We start from the raw sequence: 8,870 nt of genomic DNA on the forward strand, positions 1-8,870 counted from the left end.
ATGTATACTCGCCACCTCTATCAGATCGAAGGGTTTTAATCTTTTTCTAAAGCTGATTTTCCACCTCAGCTTTATATTTAAGAAAACAATCAAAAACCTCAGATTTGTGTGAGATGAGATACACATATCCATAACGCGAGTAATCGTTAATGAAAGTGACAAAGTATTGACATCCGTTTCTGGCATGTACATTAAATGATCCACAGATATCTGAATGGATTATCTCAAGTGTGCCCTTAGACCTAGCCGCTTTGGAAAATGGTTTCTTCGATGTCTTCCCGGACACACAATGTTCACAAAATGACAAATCAACTTTGGATAAGGAGTCTAACAGACCAGAACGTACTAGTCTTGTCATACGATCCTTTCCGATGTGACCTAACCTCGCGTGCCATTTTTGAGATTCAGATACTACATTTTTATTCGACATAGCAGATAAAGTAAGATGGGCATTATCACTATCTACGTCTAGAATAAATAAATCTGAAATTAAATTTCCCCATGCAAAGATGAGGTTATTCTGTCTCAAAGAAACTCTAGTCCTAGAAAATCGAATATCAAAACCATTATATAATAACCTAGAAACAGAAATTAAATTCCGACGCATCCCCGGTGCAAAAAGAGTATCACAAAGGATTATTGTTTGCCCTATGCACGTACGGAGATGGAGAACGCCAATCCCTAGTACGTCTTCAACAGCGTTATTGCCCATGTACAGCTTGTAACTTCCTTTAGCTACAGGCTGGAATTCCTCGAGTCCTCGACGACTCTGTGTCACGTGCTTTGTTGCGCCTGAATCCAAAATCCACTCGTTAGATATAGTATCAACGGAAAGGATTTCAGAACAAACGCCTACATACAAAGTATCTTGTGACTGAGAAATTACCGTCTTTTTGTGGGCACACTGCCGAGCATAATGGCCGGAATTTCCACAGACAAAGCAGATTAAATTTGTCTTTTTCTGCTTCTTCTTTCCATTCCCCTTCTTGAGATTTGGAGCAGGTGTTGTGGTCTTCTGTTCTTGATTATTCTTCTTCGCCTTCTTACGAGCTTTGGACCGTTTATTATTAGCTTTTCGCTTATGGGTCTCTGCTATAAAGGCCTTGGCCGAACCTGGCTGAATTGCATTCATTTCAACTTCACGTACCAAGTGGCCACAAAAGTCTCTGAACGTTGTGATAGAATCAGTATGGTTCAGAATTCTTTTGATTTGGGCCCAAGATTCAGGCAAGGAATGGTGCATGGCTATAATCTTCTGATTTTCAGTCAATTTGCACCCAACATTCCTAAGGGCACCTATCATTTACTCCATCTTACAAATATGATCTTTGATGGGACAACCGACAGGCATCCTATACTCCTGGAATTCCAATTCCATTGCCCTAACTCTCGCATCTGACTTCTGCGCATAGGCATCTGTTAGTGCTTCACAGATTTCCTTAGCGGTTTCATGCACTTCATACGTAGGTATGAGTTCTTTGTGCATAGTGCTAAGAAGGACATTACGGGCTGATCGATTTTATTTTCGCCACTTATTATAGCGAGTCATCGCAACCATATGTTCTTGTAAATTTTCATTTTCAAATAGGATGGGTTCCTCTTGAACTACATCGAGTGTGTGAGATATGTCGTCCTCGTCCAGAAGGCATCGCACCGCGCGAGACCAGTCTTCGTAGTTGTTGCCGTCGAAATGTTGTCCTTTTAGTTGTTCAGCGATTAACGCTTTGGTGGCCATATCTACATTGCATGAGTATCACTACTTAGCTATGATCTAAGGTATTGACACTAATCATCAGCATTTCTACGTGTTATATAAAATTTCAAAGTATAAAAGCAGTTAACACATCTTAATGAGATCTGAAAGTCCACATACCCGTATGGGCGGTGTAGAACAATCAAGTTCTCTAATTAAGATGAGATTTAATGCTTTTATAAAAATAAATTTATATAACGTGCAACCTTCCATTACATGGTTGCATGCATCATTTGGTGTAGGAGAATAAACTCCCACTCAGGTTATGCACAACCTTTATTTGTGTATAGGGAGTATCTAAGCACTTAGTTTTACATTTTCCAATGAAAACAAAATAAATAAATATGGAGCTTAGATCTAAACACATCAAGCCAAATATTTTCTCATATATAAACATCATCATCAGAAGAAAAAATGAAGTGTTAAGATATCAGAAGAGTTCTTTCTTCACCTGTGATCATGATCCTTAGTGATGGATTTGATCTTCACCGTTAATGATCATTGTTGATGATGGATCCTTTCATCAACATTGATCATCATGGTTGATGATCATATCGATCACCAATGAACTCTTGATCAACAATGAAGAAAATTATATAAAAGAAACAACATTCATTTGCATGTATAATTGATCAAATCTAAAAATCAAGTATAAAGTAGCAGCATGAAATAATAAAATAAATAAATAAATTTAAAGTTCAGGTGGGCCACACCATTCTGGCTTATATGGGTCAGGACCATCTTTAAAAAAAATGGTGGTACACCTGATCAAAAACCGTTGGGCGTTTTAGGCCAGAGCCAGCACAGACCCGTAGCCCAGGTTAACGTAGTACCGTCCACACTAGGAACCAAGTAGCCTAGGCTTTCGCTCAAGTTACATGACTCAACCGCTCATTATAGAACAGCCGAGCCAGCAACACTGACAGGACTCTATCCTACGGATCCAAGTCAGCCGCCCTCATCACCACAATGGTAGATGTTCATTGTACAGTGTGGCCCATTTTATAATTATAAAATGCCTGTTTTATCTTATATCCAAGCTCGCCTGTTGGATAGACGGTTTGGATACTACTCATACCATGTGATCAGACCTACATTTGTTGCTGACGTTAATATAGCTGGTGTGTTTGAACATTAGACAATCCGCTTCTTCTTCATACGGCAGCTATATTTTAGCAGTGTATTTGAATACAATAACTACATGGCTGGTTTTATTCACATCAGCCAATCCGCAGTAGCTATGCTTTTGTATCCTGTCGGTCTGATCATGGTCCATGCAATAATATATATGTTTCTTTTAAAGACTCAAAAAAAAGGACACGTTAATGTGCTATGATCATGGTCCATAGGGCCCACATTCACAAGCACTTGTGAATGCACTTCAATGCACATATTAACGTGAATGGGTCATCTTATTCAATGGGCCACCAACATAATGTTGTGGTTCTAATTGGATGGTCAGATTGGATACAGTACATATCATGGTACATATCAAGTAACCCATGTGAATACAACTTCTATTTCTGTCAACCTAAATAAAGCACATAACGTGTCTTAGTTGTGTACGTCACTGATGTACACTAGCCAATCTGATTCCCAAGTGTGCAATCATTTATGGCATGCTGTACACCAGCCATTCACATTACGTGCACATGAGCCAACACATGTACATGTAGATCAGCCATCACATGTGACACGTCAGCCAACACTCGTGACACGTATATGTACAGAAGCCAACACACGTGCATGTACATCAACCATCACATGTGACATGTCAGCCAACACACGTGACACGTGACATGTATATGTACAGAAGCCAACACACGTGCATGTACATCAACCAATCATTCATGTATGGTGAGATACGTCACCTGCTATATTTTTAGTGGTATATTTCAATACAACAACAACTATTGCTGTATGTTTTTATTTTATTTTATTTTATTTTATTATAAGATGCACACACATGTGGTATGATGCATATCTGTGATGCATATTTATGATGTACACGCATGTGGCATGACTATGATGTACACGCATGTGGTATGATGCATAATGTGTATGGAAACTTAATCGGGCTTACAGGCAAATGGCATACGTGTATACATGTATGCCGATTATATTTAAAGCCAGGATACATGCATATACTACATGTATCCTCATGCGTGTATCCATAATCTAATCCACCGTACCCATACTGATCCAATACCATTCGTAAGTTATAGATTCCAATCCAAAAAAAAGGTTGGGTCACTTACCTTTTTAGATGAATATAATCGGAGATCCGCCGTTAAATACGCTCTGATACCACTGTTGGGTAGCGCGGAAGGTGAGCCCTCAAGATCTGACGGTCTACACGATGTTTGGAACCTTTACAAAGTAGAAGAACGGTGCTCCAACGGCCCGCCTATCTACTACTGGAGCAGATGGAACTATTCACACCTCTGATCCTACGGTATATAGTGGTCCCGGATTGCGATCTATGGATCAGATCGTCCCAAGGACAAGCTAAGATGGACAGACTCTCGTGCACAATGTTTTTGTCTCCGTATACTCTCAGTATTTTGTATATCTCTTTTTTGCGAGAGAGAGCGCATGCCTTTTTATGGAAAAGGAATGGAGTTTGGATGAGACCATATCATCCGGTCTTATTCCTATCTCCTATCATAAATCAAATTCAATTTTGAATTTGAAATATAACGAAAAGGAGAAAGGCCGGAAGATTCCTAAACTGATGGGACCCACCCACTAGTGATTGCTCACCAGTGGGCCCCACCGGCCTACGTCCAACAGATATCACATGAAACTCATTTGCAAATCCAACGGTACATCGTGTATTTCGCACTTCTGAGTGATAAATTTCGCTCGATCCTTTTTTTTTTTGCCCAAATAGTTAAAGTTCCTTTACATGTCGATGCCTCATATCTTCTACACATAAAGAATTGTTGGATTTTAGTCCTTACCACTTCAAGAAGTTTAGTCGCGGGGTATTCTCGTGCATATACGAAAAATGCATTCATGCTCTCGACGATATTGGTGATTACAATATTATATCTTTTGGTGAGAAAGAATGCAGACGGTCATCTTTCCTTATCTATACCATTAAGAAATTGATATGCAATGAGATTTGTCATTTAAATGCATCGCATCATATCACAAAAAGTTAATATCATGTATGTCTTAACAACACCCCATAAGTAATCCTTCACTAAATTATCTAAGCTCCAAAATATGGTGCACATAATATCCATGTATTTCATAAGGAAACATAATAGGAACTTCACTAACTAGTCATTTGTGACGATTTGATGTGATAATAAGTTCTGGAATGATCTCGATTGTTTTGTATAAATTGTGGATGAACCACCTCCAACTACTATTATTCTCTGATTCCCCGATCCCGTATGCTACTGGGAGGACGTGATTACTTCCATTAATTACCACAACTAAGAAGAGAACGCCCTTGTATATTCATGTCAAATGTGCTACATTAACACAAGGAAGCTTCGGATGCATTGTCCAATTGCGATGAAGCATCTTTCGAAGCTGCTTATTTCTTCATTCGCCTGTAAATTCGTCATAATCCCTAAATTTGTCATTTTCAATTGATGAAGATATGCCGGAAGATCATTATAAGACTCCTCGTAAGATCCCATGACTTTTTCTCTTGCTATCTCCTTACTTTTCATGCTTTCTTGTAATTGATTTCGATCCTGAATATCTCATTTATTCGATGTTGAATTTATTTTGGTGTGCAGATCAGTCTCAAACTTATGAGACTAGCATCGTATTCACTACTTATCAGACCAGTGGCTTGTTGATGATCTCTTATATTTCTCTTCGAAGTTACTGTATACTCTCCTCGATAGTTGCCTCACAGTGGCGTATCGCCTTAGACAACATGCTATATGTGTGCTTGAAGTTGTATTTTTATTTTATTTTAAATATCCCTATACCGTCCACTATCGATACGTACATCATCCAACTATATATTTCTATAATGCACTTAATCGTACATATCTTCTTGTTTGATTGAAGGATCTTATATCGAATTTTATGACGCATCACATACTTGTTGAGAAAATTCAGTAATCGGCCTTTGTCCCTTAACATTTGTCAAATATGTATTTAATTGGGTTCGTCCACCATTTATGGAAATCCTTGATAATATGCATTAACAAAAGCTGCATCAGCTATACATATATCAAGTGGAATGATACCAAATGGAGAAAACGAAAGTACATAGTGGAGATTGTATTAGATGAGTTGATGATTAAGTAATTAACATCTCAATATTCTTCATTAACTGGTAGCTTAAAATTAAGTTTATAGCCTACAAATTAAACTAAAAAGATGGATTAACTCTTTCATCTTGATGTTGATCATTGGTCAAAGGGTCATAAATATCAGTATCGTACTCACTACCCAGCAACCAAAACGATGGTATATCGTAATCGTTAACTCGTCGATCATGACATGTATCATTCCTTGAAGTGTTAGGTATATCCTAATCGTCGAGTCGTCGATCGTTTCTTAAAGGCTGTGTATTAGTGGACCATGTGTTCGAATGTAATGTGAAGTGTGCACTCCTTTATTGCACAAGAGTTGTACGTGCAACGTTCTCTATATACGGTGGTATTTGAGTATGTTGATTCTTTCTGTAGAAGAGCATATATGTCTCAAGATCTTCATTGTATTTGACCGTGTGTGGAGGGAGTAATCCACGTATTGCCTCACTGTAAACAACATTTATTTTCAAATCAAATTTATTTGGTGTTGTCTTCGTAATCTGATGCATTTTATATTTGAGCTTTTGATGCGTAATATCATCCCTCGTAACAATAGTTTTCGAATCCCCACCCATGTACGAGAAAGTCCCCCTATCATATATACCCTCCTCATCATAATAGATTATGATAGGACAGAGAGCCATAATAATTCTAATACGGGTTAATCTATAATAAAAATGGGCATGTACAAATTTTCAATGATGAAGGGTCGAGATTGTCAAAGGTGAAAGGTTTATGTTGTCATTCGTTAAGGGTCGAGGTGAACAAAACAAGGTGAAGGGTCGTGGTTGTCATCCATTAGGGGTTGAGGTTGTTAACTGTTAAGGGTCGTGGTTGTCAAACATTAAGGGTTGAGGTTCAATTTTTTACTACCAAGCTCGACTCTCAGTGGATAATAGCCTCAACCCTTATTTGATAATAACGACGACACTTATTGAATGACATTCTATACTATTACCGCTTATGCACTTTCACCTTAACACAATGCAAAACATATCACAACCCGATCCCTTGAAAAAATAGCATCGACAATGATTTAAGGTTTTATTTACCTTGACAAATGACTAACACTATTAGTTTATTATGATAGCAGCGACACTGGAGAATTGTACAATCATGGTGGTGGGAGTGGTAGATGAAGCTTCAACAAATAAGAGTTCTTGGATGAATGCTAGATAGATGGCAGATAAGAGAAATGACGAAAAGAAATGAATGACTTCAAAGAAGAATTTTCGGAGGAGAGAAATGCCGGAGAGAAACGACGTGGGGAATGTGGTGGTGGATTCCATGATCTTCTCTTTTCTAATAAAGAAGGACCTCTATATAAAGAATAAAAAAACAAAGCTCAAATTTTTTCAAGGGCGTTCGTACACTGTCTGTGTTGTCGACCATTGCATATGTATGTAATCCACTCCATTTATTAACCTCAAATTTCATGGAAGACCATGGTTGGAAGAATGATCAACATTCGTCAGTTACATTGACCACATCATGGGAAAATAGTTTGTATTGAACGAATACCGTTATAAGTTATCAGGTTTTGTGCGCCACACAAATATCATGTCAACAAGAAGTTAATATATTCACATATAAATAAAAGGGTTACAAAGAAAATAAACAAAGAAAATGAACAGATTGGATTTATGTTCCAATAGACTAAATAACTAATCCCGTCGACATCACTTTATCATAATTGAATACTATGAAACTTTTTATTCACTCAAAATCCGTACATCTGATTATCTAAGAAAATAGATAATTTATTTCGAAAATATTTTCAAGACCCGATAACGAGCCTAAGCACCTTTTAAAAATTCATTTTCTCTCTCTCTTTCTTGTTTTAAGAATCAACTTTAACTTAGACCACGATAAGTATGAGCTTAGATTATGTTGGCTATGATGGGCCCGGGGTGGATTTAGGCTTTTAAGGAAAGATTCGCCCGGCCCTAACTTGGCTAGTTGATCAGGCTCCTGTACGCAGAAGCTATGTGGGGCCACCGTGGTCTCAATAAGAAATCAAACTGTCCATCAATAACGGGAGCTGACAACAGGACAGACTCAATAATTAGGTAGATCCAAACCACAAGTGGGCCACACAATAGGAAAGAGTGGGGATTAAACGGCTACCATTAAAAATTTCATAGGGTCACAAAAACTCAGATCAGACTAATACTTGTGTTTTCAGTTCATCTCAATGGAAATAACCTTATGAACAGTACGGATGGTGTATAAACATCATGGTGGGCTTCAGGAAGTTTCAACGGTGCACGTTTTCATTCTCAGTCTCCTGTCGTGTGGCCCATTTGATTCCTCAATCTGCCTAATTAGATTAAGCTTTCTGTCCTTTTGAGAGCTTCCAAAACTGGTGAACGGATTAGATTTCTGACAGACATCACGGTGGGCCTCAAATGGCTTCCGTACACGAAGTTCCATAGGGACGGCCCATTTGCGTTCAAAACGAAATCTGAGTTGGAGTGGACCATCGGAGCTGACCGTGGATATTCACTTCCACACGCCAGAGCATGTGGGGATGACAACTCTGTTGGAGATCGTATCTATACATCGCGCCATTACCACCTTGTAGATATATGCTCCAAATCGTTCTAGTGAACTCGTTAAGTGGGCCACACAAGAAAGAATAAAACGGACGGCTCAGACTCTCTGATGATTGGAAAGACATATTTAGTGGATTAAAATCATATTCATGGTGGGCCACACGATGATGCTCCACTTGGACTGCTCGGATATACTATAAACATAACAAGATGACGACACGTGTGCGTGCGAAGGATGGTGTGAACAAACATAGCAGTACTCACGAAATCTCA

Source organism: Magnolia sinica, chromosome 8 (genome assembly GCF_029962835.1).
Source record: "Magnolia sinica isolate HGM2019 chromosome 8, MsV1, whole genome shotgun sequence".
In the NCBI taxonomy this organism is placed as follows: domain Eukaryota; kingdom Viridiplantae; phylum Streptophyta; class Magnoliopsida; order Magnoliales; family Magnoliaceae; genus Magnolia; species Magnolia sinica.